The sequence below is a fragment of the Theropithecus gelada genome, chromosome 5, assembly GCF_003255815.1.
Source record: "Theropithecus gelada isolate Dixy chromosome 5, Tgel_1.0, whole genome shotgun sequence".
NCBI classification, from domain to species: domain Eukaryota; kingdom Metazoa; phylum Chordata; class Mammalia; order Primates; family Cercopithecidae; genus Theropithecus; species Theropithecus gelada.
Window position 1 is genome coordinate 127,489,848 of NC_037672.1, and position 15,394 is coordinate 127,505,241.

General features: G+C 34.9%; 1 long non-coding RNA gene across 1 annotated transcript; it reads left to right on the top strand.

The window, feature by feature from the left end:
* The first annotated feature begins 3,087 nt into the window (after window positions 1-3,087).
* Window positions 3,088-14,189, top strand: LOC112624262. The gene is made up of 3 exons (XR_003119382.1): window positions 3,088-3,286; window positions 12,187-12,458; window positions 14,077-14,189. It is a non-coding gene; the product is annotated as an uncharacterized LOC112624262 (long non-coding RNA).
* Window positions 14,190-15,394: the final 1,205 nt, after the last annotated feature.

Here is a 15,394-nt window from a genome sequence, read left to right on the forward strand (position 1 = left end):
ACATAGAACACAGAACATTAAAAAACCAGCAATACTCCAAAGAGAAGTCATAAAAAATAACAATTACTTTTCATAAGTTTATTCACTTCTACGTAATAAATTATTGCGCTGCTTTAGTTAGGGTTAGCAGCTTTATGAACCTGTCATCTTCTCCACTATAGTGGAGTATAGTTTCAAAGTTACTTAAGCAATTCCACCAAAATTCTGTGCCCCAGATACTTGTCATAGTACTTTCCATGAATCTCTGAGACAGTTCCTTAGACTGAAGATGAAGCACTCTGGCCTACGGTTAAGTGAAAGTGCTTTCACAGAAAAATCAGAGTAAACCAAAAATTACCTGTGAATGGCAAAAACTTAAACCGGCTGTGGTTAAAGATATGATGAAAGTCATTTGCCAAGAAAATGTAATTTATGTGCTACACAACATTTTATAACTAGAATTGTGACTAATAACATTAAACCAGGAGATGGTAACACTAAACCATGGACAGCAAGAGTATTGTCAAATTTCAAAGTAGTTTTTAAAAATTTACATAATACTTATATAAGCAATATTTAACCATATGTATATAAATTATGAAAGAGTAAAGCATCTCTTATTTGACACTTTCATGCAATTGAACATAACAAACAAACCTAATTATTTTTTAACATTTCTCTTTTAAAAAAAGTGAAAAACTAAATTCCTTGAAAATTCCCATGTGTGCTACAGAAAGTCTCAAGGTGAGTTCCATATCAAGATTTCATTTATCCTTTGATTTTAGGAAGACAAAATTGTCAAAATTGTCAAAAGATTTGAATATTTGACTAAAGAGGATCCTGAGTTACTGTGAAACAATACTTTGTAACTTTGTACCTGTTTAGCCAAAGTGGCAATAAAAAGATTCAAAAGTAGCTATATGAAGTATCATAAATATAAAAAAAATAGCTCTTTCAAAAAATAAAAAGATTAATTTCACTTGAATAATTAAATTCATAAAGGTTAACATAAAACATAGGAAATTATTCTGATAAGACGTAATCTTTGTTTATTTTTAGGCAGGTTACTTAAAAGGTAAAGGAAGACTTTTACAAGCTCTTAAGAGCAAACCAATCATGCAAGAAAAATTTGTAATTGTAACCAAGAGAAAACCAAACTCTAGTTTTATATGTGTGTATTTTTATATTAAAGTTGATTTAAAAATATATATATATATTCATTCAATGCTGGCCATCTTTGGACACACAAGATAAGATACCTTTTCCAAGATACCTTTTTCACAAACCTTTAAAAACTTTTATTTATTTGATTTTCCTTTATTTTCCTCTTTCTCTTCTGGAGAAATCAGTCATTTTACCTTAGGACAAAAGTACTCACTTTCTCTTAACAAAACCAAATCCTTATACTTTACATGCAAAATGCTTTACCTTATATCCTTATTACTTTAGTATTTTCATTTACATATATTAATGACAATTTTTAATCATTAGTAAACTTTATTCTATAGAAAAAACTAAGAAGAAGACAATTGTGAATTGTCTGTTATATATTAGAATTCTACAGCAGGCTGGCTAGGAAATTTAATGAATATCACATCTAACAATTTTAATAGTTATATGTGTTTTCATAGTGCAACTTTTCACTATGGCAAAAAGAACCTATTAATTAACATACTCAAATATATTTAGCCTCTCCGTACTATTTAAAAATAAGAACTCAAAAGGATACAAAGTAAAACACATTCTTTGTAATCAGTAGTTCATCTTACTTAGAAATGATTTAAATATTTAATGAATATCTATTATTTAATTTAAGTTAGCATAACTCTAAAGTCATAAGTTACCAAAAATATTTTGGAGACTATTTTCTGACTGAAGCATTATAACATTTAACAAAACTAGCCATCATCCCAGGTTATTTCCTGTTAACTATTTTTACAGCACATTCATGTTAAGCATGTGTTACAAAAGCAAAACAAAGCTAAAAAAGGTGAATTCAGGAGTTTTCTGTCTTATCACTGCACTTAATTTGCATTAAGTAATTCATTTTTAATTTCATCTTAATTTGTACATTTGTTCTTAAGTTGAATTTGTAATTTTCACAATCTTAAACATCTCATATTTACCCAATTCCTATGAACTTAGAAAGCATTTGGGTTAGTTTCTATATTTCTGGAAATTTTTTCAATATCTAATTTATATAGACATACTTATCACTAAAGCAATTTGAATAGTGCTTCTGTGTAGGATTTTACAAGTTAATTTGGTAATACTATACCAAAATAGAAAAATTCACCTGTATATACATAAATATACAAATAGATGAAAACAAGGACCTTATAGCTTCCGTTCTAAAATCTTAGCCATGAGTCAGGTAAACAAAATAATACAAACTTACTGGTTTATATAAAACAGTTGTCTCTTATCTTTACTACATTTTATATTTTTGTATGAACAGTGTGTCTGACATGGAACAAGTTTATGTTATCTGTTCGATACAAGGACTAATGTATTTTGCCAAGATTTGTGGAGGATCCTTTTTAAGGTTTTCTTTTACCCTGATATGTAGTTGATTTTAGAGCCCCTGAGTCCTTTGAGAGTTCCCAGTGGGAGATTAGGGGTCCTAAACTTTCAGTAACTATGTGGAGTTGAAAGAAGGGAGTGAAAGGGAAAGTCTGACAGGGGTGAACAGAGGTATTGAAGACATAGGAGTTTGAAGATCAACTTATCAAAGGATTCAAGGAAACTGAAGGAAAAATTGAAGGTGGTAAATGAGGAAGTAGGAGTGAGAGCTATGAGAAGAGAGAAGTTTTAGAAGAGACTGTTTTGCGGAGCCAGTGAAGTTCAAAATTGCTATAGCCTGAAAGTATTTGTTCCACCCAAATTTGTATGCTGATATTCTGATCACCAAGGCTATGATATTAAGAGACAGACTTGCGGGGGGAGGTCAATAGATCATGAGTGTGGTGCCCTCTTGAATGGGATAGGTGCTTATAAAAGAGGACTGAGGTAGCTTTTTTGCCACTTTTTTCATGTGAAAATACAGCTCAAAAGTACTATCTGTGAGGAAAGGTCCCTCACCAGACATTGAATCTTCCGGTAACTTGATTTTGGACTTTCCAATCTTCAGAACTGTGAGAAATACATTTCCTTTGTTTACAATATAATCAATGTGTGGTATTTTGTTAAAGGAGACTGAACAGGATAGGATACACTATCCTTAATGTAATCATTCCAACAAGAGAAGAAGCCAACAGAATTGGTAGAGCATATAGTCAGTGGGGGTTCAGCAACCATAAGAATCCAAGTATATCCTTACTGTACTCCAATGGATTATCATTTGGAGCATTGGCTCAGGAGTCAGATCACCAATAAATCCATTATCAATCAGTCAGGAGTGAAGGCAAAGATTTCAGAACTGAACATTTGGGATCCAGGCCAAAAGGTCCAGAGGTCCAATGATTAATTTGACCCTATTCAAATCATGACTTCATTAACTGTTAAAGGAAATTTATTTTGATATTTCTTAAAAGAGTAAGGAAGACTTCATTATCATTGTTTAACTTTAAAAATGTTCATCATTATATTTCATATTTTGAAAGTTAAATATGCTCACTGCAAAAAAATGTACAAATAAAACATATAAAAGTAGATATCACCCATTATTCAATTACCATTACATTGTCACCACTGACATTCTGATCTATTTATGTCCTTTTTAAAAGTAACATAATATCATAGACATTTTTCATATATTAAGAACTTAAAGATGCTTTATTATAGTCCATCTTGTGGATAATACATGATTCCCACCAACATATCGTTAATGTTAAACATTTATGTTCTCTCTGAAACACAACAAAATTTGCCAACGTATATGAACTACTTCAAAGTTACCAGTACTTTCACCTATTTATTTCTTCTAAAAAATAAATTTAGCTTATATTTTAGATTCGGGGGTACATGTGCAAGTGTGTCAAATGGGAGCACTGCATGATGGTTAGGTTTTGTGTATGGATGATCCCATCATCCAGGCAATGAGCACAGCACCCAATAGGCAGTCTCTCACTCCTTTCCTCCCTCCCCCTTCCATCAGTCCCCAGTGTCTATTGCTCCAATGTTTATGTCTATGTGTACTCAGTGTTTAGCTTCCACTTATAAGTCGGAACATGCTGTATCTGCTTTTCTGTTCTTGTGTTAAGTCACTTAGGCTAACAGCCTCCAGGTGCATTCTTGTGACTGTAAAGGACATAATATCATTATTTACTATGGCTGCATAGTATTCCATGGTGTATATGTACAACATTTTCCGTATCCAGTTAGCCATTGATGAGCACCTAGGTTGACTCCATGTCTTTGCTATTGTGAATAGTACTGTGATTAATGTGTAAGTGCATATGTGTTTTTGGTAGAATGAGTGGTTTTCTTTTGGACATATAACCAGTAATGGGATTGCTTGATCAAATTGTAGTTCTGTGTTAAGTTATTTTAGAAATCTCCAAATTACTTTGCACAGTGACTGAACTAATTTACATTTCCACCAGCATTGTATAAGTATCCCCTTTCTCCACAGCTTTGCTGGCATATTATTTTTTGATCATTTATTAATATCCCTTCTGACTGGTAAGAGATGGTGTCTTGTTGTGGTTTTGATTTACATTTCTTTGATGACTGCTGAAGATGATGAGTACTTTTTTATATCTGGGTTGGCTACCTGTACATCTTCTTTTGAGAAGTGTCTGTTCATGTTTTTTGCCCATTTTTAAAATGGGGTTGTTTATTTTACACTTCTTGATTTCAGTTCCTTATAGATTCTGTATATGAGACCTTTGTCAGAGGCATAGTTTATGAATATATTCTCCCATTCTGTAGGTTGTTGATATACTCCATTGATAGTTTTTGTAGCTGTGCAAAAGCTTTTTAGTTCATTTAGGTCCCACTTGTCAATTTTTGTTTTTGTTGCAATTGCTTTTGAAGACTTAGCCATAAATTATTTTCCAAGGTTGATGACGAGATGGGTATTTCCTAGGTTTTCTTCTAGGATTTTTATACTTTGAAGTCTTACACTAAATATTTAATCCATCTTGAGTTACTTTTTGTTTATGGTGAAAGGCAGGTGTCTAGTTTCATTCTTCTGCATATGGCTAGCCATTTGTCCCAGCACCACTTATTGAACAGGAGTCATTTCCTCGTTTCTTATTTGTGTTGACTTTGGAGATAGTTATAGGTGTGCAGTCTTATATATGGGGTTTCTATTTGGTTCCATTGGTCTATGTGCCCATTTTTGTACCAGTACCATGCTGTTTTGGTTACTGTAGCCTTATAGTATAGTTTGAAATAGAGGAATGTGATGCCTCTGGCTTGTTCTTTTTGCTTAAGACTGCTTTGGCTATTTGGGCTGTTTTTTGATTACATATGAATTTTAGAATACCCTTTTTTATATTTCTGTGATAAATGACATTAGTAGTTTCATAGGAACAACATTAAATCTCTACATTGCTTTGGAAGAAATGGTAATTTTAATTATCCACAAGCATGGAATGTTTTTCCATCTCTACAAATTCTTGTAGAGTTTTGACCTTCTTGGTTAGATATAGTTCTAGGTTTTTTTTTGTTTTTTTTTGTTTTTTTTTTTGTAGCTATTGTAAATGTGACTGCATTCAAGGTTTGCCTGTCAGCTTGAAAGCTACTGGTGTATAGAAATGCTCCTGGTTTTTGTACCTTGATTTTGTATTCTGAAACTTTACTAAATAGTTTTAGTTGTAAAAGACTTCTGTCAGAGTCTCTAGAGTTTTCTAAGGTATAGAATCATATCCTTAGTGAAGTGAGATAATTTGACTTCCTCTTTTCCTATGTAATGCCTTTTATTTCTTTCTCTTGTCTGATTACTCTGGCTAAGACTTACAGTTTTATGTTGAATAGGAGTCTTGAGAGTTGGCATCCCCATCTTCTTCCAGTTCTTAAGGGAATTCCTTCCAACTTTTTTTCCATTTGGTATGATGTTTGCTGTGGGTTTGTCATAGATGACTCTTATTATTTTGAGATATGCTCCTTCGGGGCATAGTTTGTTGAGGAGGAATACTATTTAGCACTATTGTGATAGGCATAAAATCTACTGCAATTGGGTAGTGAAATAACTCTCAACTCTGAGTATAACAAAGACAGTGGAAATATACAGTCAACCAGCAGAATTAGAGGAATCAATAGAAAAATTACTCAGAGGAAACATCAGGGTGGGGGAATTCTGTCTAAGAATACTTAATAGAATTCTTGCTGAAGATAGGCTGGGGGATAAGCTATCAAAGTTAAGGGATGATGAATTTGCTTATATATAAAGAGTGATTAGATATCAAGGGTGGGAAATTTTTGTTAAACTGACTTAGCAGAATTTTTGCTACAACTAGGCCATGCATCCATAGCAAGGATGGGGGCTAAGGTTAAGGCCAAGTCAAGAGAAGGGCTCAGAGAAACCTGACTAAAGTTCGTTTAAAGAAAGAGGCTTTTCTTGTTTGTTTGGTTTGGTTTGCTTTGGTTTTTTTAGCTTTAAAACTGCGACAAATGCCGTAAAGCATGAACTCAAGTCAGTATAGCTGGGAGTATATCTTAGCTTTACTTCTTATTTATCTTCCTGAACTTGGGCAAGATATACAACTCTTCACACACCTTTCATCTGAAATATCGGGATAATAAGAATCTCTACTTAATAACAATTTTGCAGGGATATACTCAAAGTTTTCATTATAGAGTCCAGCACTTAATAAATGCTATACAATAAATAATATTGCATAAAACAATTTCTTATTACTTTTTCTACTCCCGAGTAAATAGGTCTCTATCATATCTCTTAGCCTTGTTCAGTTTTTAATAGTACTACAGATATCCTGGATCAACCTCCTTGCATAATAATCTCAGGAACTTGACCTCCATACTTATTTTCCGCCATTTCAATTTGTTCCCTCACCGGAAATAATATGCATTGTACTTATTATATTAACATTATTGTTCCGACACTGCAGTTCATTCTCATTTGGGAGCCTTCTATGTCACACCATGTATATTCTTTTAAATGCTCTTCCTTCTTTTTCTCTTTTTTCTAATCCTGTTACTTCTGCTAAAATCTTCTCTTCTGCTTCCATTTGCCTATAAGACATTAAAATGTACATATTCAGGAGACAATTGATTATATATTTTTGAAATTTTGAAACCAGATCTTCAATGAAGATACAGTTTTGTGAGATGGAAGTATATAATTGGTAACTGAAGCTATGGGGATGCACAGAGTAAACATAGTGGAGAAATAAGAATGCTAGAGTGAATGAAACTAATCAAAAATATAAAGCCTAAGAAATTAGAGTGGTACGAGAAATTTATGGCAGCTTCTTTTTTTTCAAATATGTGCTTTCTTTTTTCATATGTGCCTTTGTTTTCCATTTTAAAAATATTTTTGCATACATTTTAGGTGTACAACTATTTGGTATACACACCTATATAGTGTGATGGTTAATATTGTCAACTTGATTGGATTGAAGGATGCAAAGTATTATTCCTAGGTGTGTCTGTGAGGGTGCTGGCAAAGGAAATTAACATTTGAATCAGTGGACTAGGAGCAACAGATCCACCCTCAATCAGGGTGGGAACCATCTGATAAGCTGCCAGCGTGGCTAGGATAAAAGCAAGCAGAGGAATGTGGAAGGACTAGATTGGCTAAGACTTCTGGCCTAGATCTTTCTCCTATGTTGGATGCTTTCTGCCCTTGAACATCAGACTCTAAGTTCTTCAGCTTTTGGACTCTTGGCCCTACACCAGTGGCTTTCCAGAAGCTCTCGGGCCATTGACCACAGACTGAAAACTGCACTGTTGGCTTCCCTACCTTTGAGGTTTGGGGACTCAGACTGGCTTCATCTTTTCTCTGCTTGCAGACCACCTGTTGTAGGACATCATCCTGTGATTGTGTGAGTCAATACTCTGTAGTAAACTCCCTTTTATATATACATCTATCCTATCAGTTCTGTAACTCTAGCGAACACTGACTAACATAGATTTTGGTACCAGGAGTGGAGTGCTGCTGCAAAAATACCCTAAAATGTGGAAGTGACTTTGGAACTGGGTAACAGGCAGAGGTTGGAATAGTTTGGAGGGCCCAGAGGAAGACAGAAAAATGCAGGACAGTTTCAAACTTCCTAGAGATCTTGAGGGCTCAGAATACAGGAAGATGTGGGAAAGTCTGGAACTTCCTAGAGACTTGTCTAATGGCTTTGATCAAAATGCAGATGGTGATATGGACAATAAAGTCCAGGTTGAGGTAGTCTCCAATGGAGATGAGGAACTTGCTGGGAACTGGAGTAAAGGTCACTCTTGCTGTGCAAAGAGACTGACTACATTTTTCCCTTGCCCTAGAGATCTGTGGAACTTTGAACTTGACAGAGATGATTTAGCGTATTTGGGGGAAGAAATTTCTAGGCAGCAAAACATTCAAAAGGAAGCAGAGCTTGAAAGTTTGGAATATTTGCAGCCTGACAATACTATAGAAAAGAAAAATCCATTTTCTGGGGAGAAATTGAAGCCTGCTGCAGAAATTTGCATAAGTACCAAGGAGTCAGATGTTAATTACCAAGACAATGGGGAGAATGTTTCCAGAGATGTCAGAGACCTTCAGGGCAGCCCCTCCCATCACAGGCCATGAGACCAAGGATGAAAAATTTGTTTTCTTGGCCAGGTCCAGGGCCCCCCTGCCTCATACTGCCTAGGGACTTGGTGTCCTGCATCTCAGCTGCTCCAGCCATGGCTAAAAGGGGCCAAGGTAAATTCAGGCTCATGGCTTCAGAGGGTGCAAGCACCAAGCCTTGACAGCTTTCATGTGTATTGAGCCTGCAGGTACACAGAAGTCAAGTAATGAGGTTTGAGAACCTCCACCTAGATTTCAAAGGATGTATGGAAATGCCTGGAAGTTTAGTCAGAAGTTAGCTGCAGGGGTGGGGCCCTCGTGGAGAACCTCTGCTAGGGCAGTGACAAAGGAAAATATGGAGTGGTACCCTCTACACAGAGTCCCACTGGTCACTGCCTAATGAAGCTGTGAGAAGAAGGTCACCATCCTCCAGACCCCAGAATGATAGATCCAATGACAGCTTGCACTGTGTACCTGGAAAAGTTGCAGACACTCCACACCAGCCCATGAAAACAGCCAGGAAGGGAGTTGTACCCTGCAAAGTCACAAAAGCATTAGCTGCCCAAGATCATGGGAACCCGCCTCTTGCATCAGTATGACCTGGATGTGAGTCATGCAGTCAAAGGAGATCATTTTGGAGCTTTAAGATTTGAGTGCCTTGCTGGATTTCATATTTGCATGGGACTTGTAGCCCCTTCATTTTGGCCAATGTCTCCCATTTAAAATGGGTGTATTTACCCAATACCTCCCATTGCTTTTGATTTACAAGCTCATACCCAGAAGGACTTGCCTTGTTTCAGATGGGACTTTGCACTGTGGACTTTTAGGTTAACGCTGGACTCAGTTAAGATTTTGGGGGACTATTGGAAAGGCATGAAATGTGAGGACATAAGATTTGGGAAGGACAAAGGGTGGAATTATGTGGTTTAGCTCTGTGCCCCCAAATCTCACCTTGAATTGTAATAATCCCTACTTGTTGTGGGAGGGTAATTGTGGTAGGAGGTGACTGAATCATGGGGGCAGGTTTTTCCTGTGCTATTGTCATCAAATTGAATAAGTCTCTTGAGATCTGATGGTTTTATAAAAGGGAGTTCCCCTGCACACTCTCTTTGTTGCCTGCCACCATGTAAGATGTCCCTTTGCTCTTTCTTCATCTTCTGCCATGATTATGAGGCTTCCCCAGCCATATGGAACTGTAAGTCCATTAAACTTCGTTCCTTTATAAATTACCTAGTCTTGAGTACGTTTTTATTAGCAGCCCAGGGGGAGCTAATTGAATGATTAGGCAGGTGTTTCCCAGGCCATTCTGGTGATAGTGAATAAGTCTCAAAAGATACGATGGTTTTATAAAGGAGAGTTCCCCTGCACACATTCTCTTGCCTGCTGCCATGTAAGATGTCCCTATTCTCTTCCTTCATCTTTTCTGCCGTGACTGTGAGGACTCCCAAGCCATGTGGAATTGTGTCCATTTAACCTCTTTCTCAGATAAATTACCCACTCTCAGGAATATCTTTATTATCAGCTTGAAAACAAACTAATATATATAGTGAAATGACAACTACAGTCAAGCAAATTATTCTATCCATCACCTTTTATAATTACCTTTTCCCCCAAAACAAGAATGCCTAAAAATCTACTCTCTTAGTGAATTTTCAGTATTCAATACAATATTGTTAACTATAACCCTCATAATCTACGTTAGAGCTCTATACCTATTCATTCTACATGGCTGCAAGTTCATAACCTTTGACTCACTTCACTTCCTTCTATTTATTTCCCCTGATTTCCCCAGTAATCACTGTTCTATTCTCTGTTTGCTAAGTATAAGTGAAATCATGAGATATTTTTCTTTCTGTGTCTGGCTTATTTCTCTTAGCCTAATGTCCTCTGGGTTACTAACATGAATGTTGTGGCAACATTTATGTTTTCAGAAATGGCAGTATCTCTTTCATATATATATATATATATATATATATATATATATATATATATATATAAAATCTCATTTATATTAATATGTCCTTTTTAATCAATTTATCTATCAATGGATACATAGGTTGTTTTCATATCTTGAACATTATGAGTAATGCTGCAATGAACATGGGAGTAAAGCTTGTTTTACTAGGTCCTATTTGTATTTCTTTTATATCTAGCAGAAGGATTGTTAAATCATACAGTGGTTCTATTTTTAATTGTTAGAGGAACCTCCACAATGTTTTCCAGAATTGCTGTACCAATTTATATTACCATCAAGAATGTACAAGGTTTCCTTTTACTCCACAGCTTCACCAACAATGATTATCTTTTGTCTTTTTCATAATTGTCATCTTAACAGGTGTGAGGTGATATCACGCTTTGGTTTTTTGATTTGCATTCCACTGCTAATCAGTAATGTTGAGCACCGTCTTACATATCTGTTGGCCATTTGTATGTCTTCTTTGGAAAAATATCTATTCAAGTTCTTTCCTCATTTCTTAATTAGGTTATTTGTGTTCTTTTTTCTATGGAGTTGTGTGAATTCCTTATATAATTTGGATGCTAACACCTGATCAAATACATGGTTTGCAATTCTTCTTTCCCAATCCTTAGATTCTCTCCAGTCTTCACTCTGTTGAATTTGTTTTCTTTTTGTTGTGTGTGTGTGTGTGTATGTGTGTGCAGGAGCTTTTTAGTTTTATGTAGTCTCACTTGTTTATTTTTACTTTTGTTGCTTGAGCTTTGGGTTTGCAGATGTACATTCTCAAATGCTGCTGAGAAGTCAAGCAATATGAAAGTGAAAAAAATTGTTATATTTACGAGCAAAATGTCTATGGAAATTTTGACATCTATTATTGCCTGCCTCTATGGTGAGGTTCCTACTGAGAATGTGGCAGGTGTTGAAATTTAAAGTGTAGTTGATGGAACCGGCATAAGACAGAAGGAGTGGTATCTCATTTACTAAAACAAACAAACAAAAGTAATAAAAATAGATGAGTCTACACTATAATTGGTTTCATGGCTTCTGTTTACACTGATGAGTGAAAGAGTGTTGAACAAAAAAACATATGAGGAGAGTAGAGAAGGTTTAAACTTCCAATTGACAAAGGAAGATTATGATTAGGGTAAAATAGAATTGATAGCAGTGATTAACACTTGAGGTTAATAGTAGTGACAAGGGATGAATGGTGAATCTAACCTTGATCATGAGCATAGTCTGACAGCAGTCATCAGTCCAATTGTTGGTTAAGAGAAGGTGAACGATTTCCTCCATTCCAGCATGAATTGTGCTAGGTTTCTGTGGCAAAGGTTAAAAAAATATATAATTGTGGTATATTTGAGAAAAGGATCAATTAAAATTCTTAATTTTCCCATTTTTTCTTCTAATTACTTGCATTAAAGTAGTACTGTTCTCTCATATTTTTAGTTTATATACAATTTCAACTATATATTGCAGTGATTTTTTTTTTCCAGGATAGACTGTGTTCTAACTACTATTTTTGCATAATAAAATAACCCTAAACTTAATGACAGAAAAACTTTTAAAATGCACATGAATTCTGTAGGTTAAAAGTTCAACCAGGAACTATAAAAGAAACAAAATGCTCTGGACACTTGTTAAAAATGGCAAGGAAACTGTAGTCCCAGCTACTCCAGAGGCTGAAGCAGGAGGATCACTTGAAGTCAGAGTTTGAAGCCAGCCTGGGCAACATAAGAAGACCCCATTTCTAGAAAAAGTAAAAAAGGTAAGGAAGACTTCACTCAAGACTTCTGCAATATAGATCAAGACTATTTCAATAAAGGAGAGCAATTGTATTCAACTTCACTGAAAGAAAAGGTGGGAGAATCTTTGAATGTTGGAGTAAGCTAATGGAAAAATATTAGCAAAGATATTAGCAGATGACATTAGCAAAGAGATTGGTCAAAGTGACTAGGTCATCTATCTTTGCTTGAAGTTAGACTCCTAACCTCCCACAGAGATTCAAAATTAGGGACAATATCTCCTTAAATGAATATACATTTCAAAGGGATGGTTCCTAAAACTTTGATGAAGACATTCCTTGTAAAACTGGTGAGAAGTGGGAAGAAACTTTATATCTCATAGAGGCAGAGAAAAAGTTTCTAATTGCAAGTTTTCTTAAGTAAATGCTCTATAAAAGAAAGGTCATGGATTTGCAGTCAGAAAGAAACCTGTCTGAGATTAGTCAAGTTGAGGGGAATTTTAAGGCCTTCTTGTTCAGTACAGAGATGAGCTTAGTTGTTTTCCACAGAGTATGGGTTTCAGCTGGAAAGACATGAAGGTTAGAGGTGATTCTATGGCTGGGGAAAGGGATGACTTTTCTCATATAAATAAGGGTTGATGCTAAATGTCAGCTGGAACCTCTGCTGGGATGTCAGCTGAAACATCCACTCTCCATGAGGGCTAATTTTAGTTTGCTTGCAACGTAGTGACTGTATTCCAAGTGGGAGCATCCTTAGAAACAAAACAGAGGTGTATGGCATTAATATAATTCAAGAAGAGTTGTGGAGTCACTTTCACCATGTTTCCAGGTTCAAGGAGATGATTACGTGAGTTGGAAGGCATCATTGTGGCTATCTATGGAAAGCACACTCTGCCATGGTCAGAAATACTATTGGCCAAGTATAATATTTATTAGGAAAAAATAGATTTATATCTCTAATAAGATGGGATCATTGTATACTTTGTTATCATTTATTTAGAATCATAACAGAGTGCCTATAGAATAAATTAGTGGAGAAAGTTATTTTGAATTTACATCATTTTCAATATGAATTTTGGAGTAGAATCCACTTATAATTTAGTTGAATTGAAAGAGGGAATAGCTTTACTCTTATTACTATCTTGTAATTGTCAGTTGTAATTGTAAATTATAATTACAGCCTGGACTGTACTGAAATTCTTAGAGAATATTTTCCTGAAAGAGCCATAAGACAAGGGTGTGTTCTGATTCTTAATTGCAAGTAATTTAAAAGACTCATAATCCTTGTTTAACCAAAATCATTATGAACTTTCCCCTAGGGAAAAGGTGGCATTATTTATTTATGCCTATACTATAATTCATATATATGCATTTATAATCTCCATACCAGACTGCAGAATCAGAATTAGTGTATAGAAAAACTAGTTACCATCCTGGAAACTAATAGCTGAAATTTACTTTTTTTCTTGGAATATTTATTGAGTCTCTACTTTGTCAGGCATTGGAATGGGCACTGTGGTAATAATTTGATGAGCAAGACGTGGTACCTACTTGGAAAGCCCATAGTATCCATAAGTAAGCATGAAATAATTTTCACATGTTAAAAATAAATATTTTACTCCGAGTTGTTATTGAATAATGCAGAAAAAACACAATGTATTTTCCAAATTAGTTTCAGATTTCTTTGGAGAAATAAAAATGTGAATAAGTAGAACTTAATTATTTGATTTGCAGAAATAATATGAATACAAATCTTCAGATATAAGTATTCATTGATACTTGCTTTGGGGAAAGCAGAAGACTAGATGCTATATACATGTGAGTAGCCCTTAGTAGGGAGAAACCCCACTTCTCTTAGATGGTGTGTATAATCCATATTGTAAAAGAGATAATCTATTAAAATATATATTGTTTTATACTTTATTTCCTTTTCCATTGCATAGGTTTTATATATTATGCTGTTACACGGCAGGGAAATCTAAATTTCTGATCTGAGCAAACCCTAGTTTAGGAGAAGCCATAAACTTCTGATAAACTGGGGTTTGCTGCTTTGAAGGTTACATTGGTATACACCCAACAGATATAATAGTAATTCACATTTTGTATATTTTGATACCTCTTTAAAATATTCTAAATGTAAAAGTAATAACAATTTTTATTTATTTTCAGAAATGTTGGTTCACTTGTTCTTAGAAATTGGCGTATGAGTTTAAATTTATCCAATTTAATTTAATTTTTTTTTTTCAAAAATTATTTATTTTTATGGATTTAGGGGTACAAGTTCAGTTGCGATACATGAATATATTGCATAGCGGTGAAATTTGGGCTTTTAGTGTATCCGTCACCTGAATAGTGTGCATTGTACCCAATAGGTAGGATGTTATCCCTTGCCTCCCTCCCACCCTCCAGCATTTTGGAGTCTCCAATGTCTATTATTCCACTCTATATGTCTGTATGTATCCACTGTTTCGTTCTCACTTCTAGTTGGGAACACACATTTTTCAAACTCTTTCTTTCTCAGTCATTTCACTAAAGGTAATGGCTTCCTGTTCCATCCCTGTTGCTGTGAAAGACATAATTGTATTCTTTTTTATGACCGAGTAATAGTATATTGTATATAAAGTCAGTATTATGGTTAGCTTTTGCGTCAGGTTAGATTTAGTCACAAATAATCCAGTCTCCAGTGAAATTATAACGTAAAGTGTGAATCACTGCACAGCGTAAGTGACCTGAAAACTTTATTATCGTCTTCCCCAGATTTTGTAGTGTCATGGTGGAATGGATGTTTATAATTGCCTTTGATGAAAGCCATGGCTAACCAATGCACATGTCAGAAGTTGTAATAGGAAGAACAACTAATAGAAAATTAAAATGTTGGTAGATTATTATTTTTATTGTTCAATTTGTTGCATTTGAAGTTTTACTTGGTCTAGATAACCTAACAAGCCACATGTTTTGTTACTTTTGGCAAAAAACAGAGTTCAAATATAGTGTCTTAAAAGCTCAAAATGAGAAAACAATAAAAGCTTTACCTATGATTCAAATATACTTG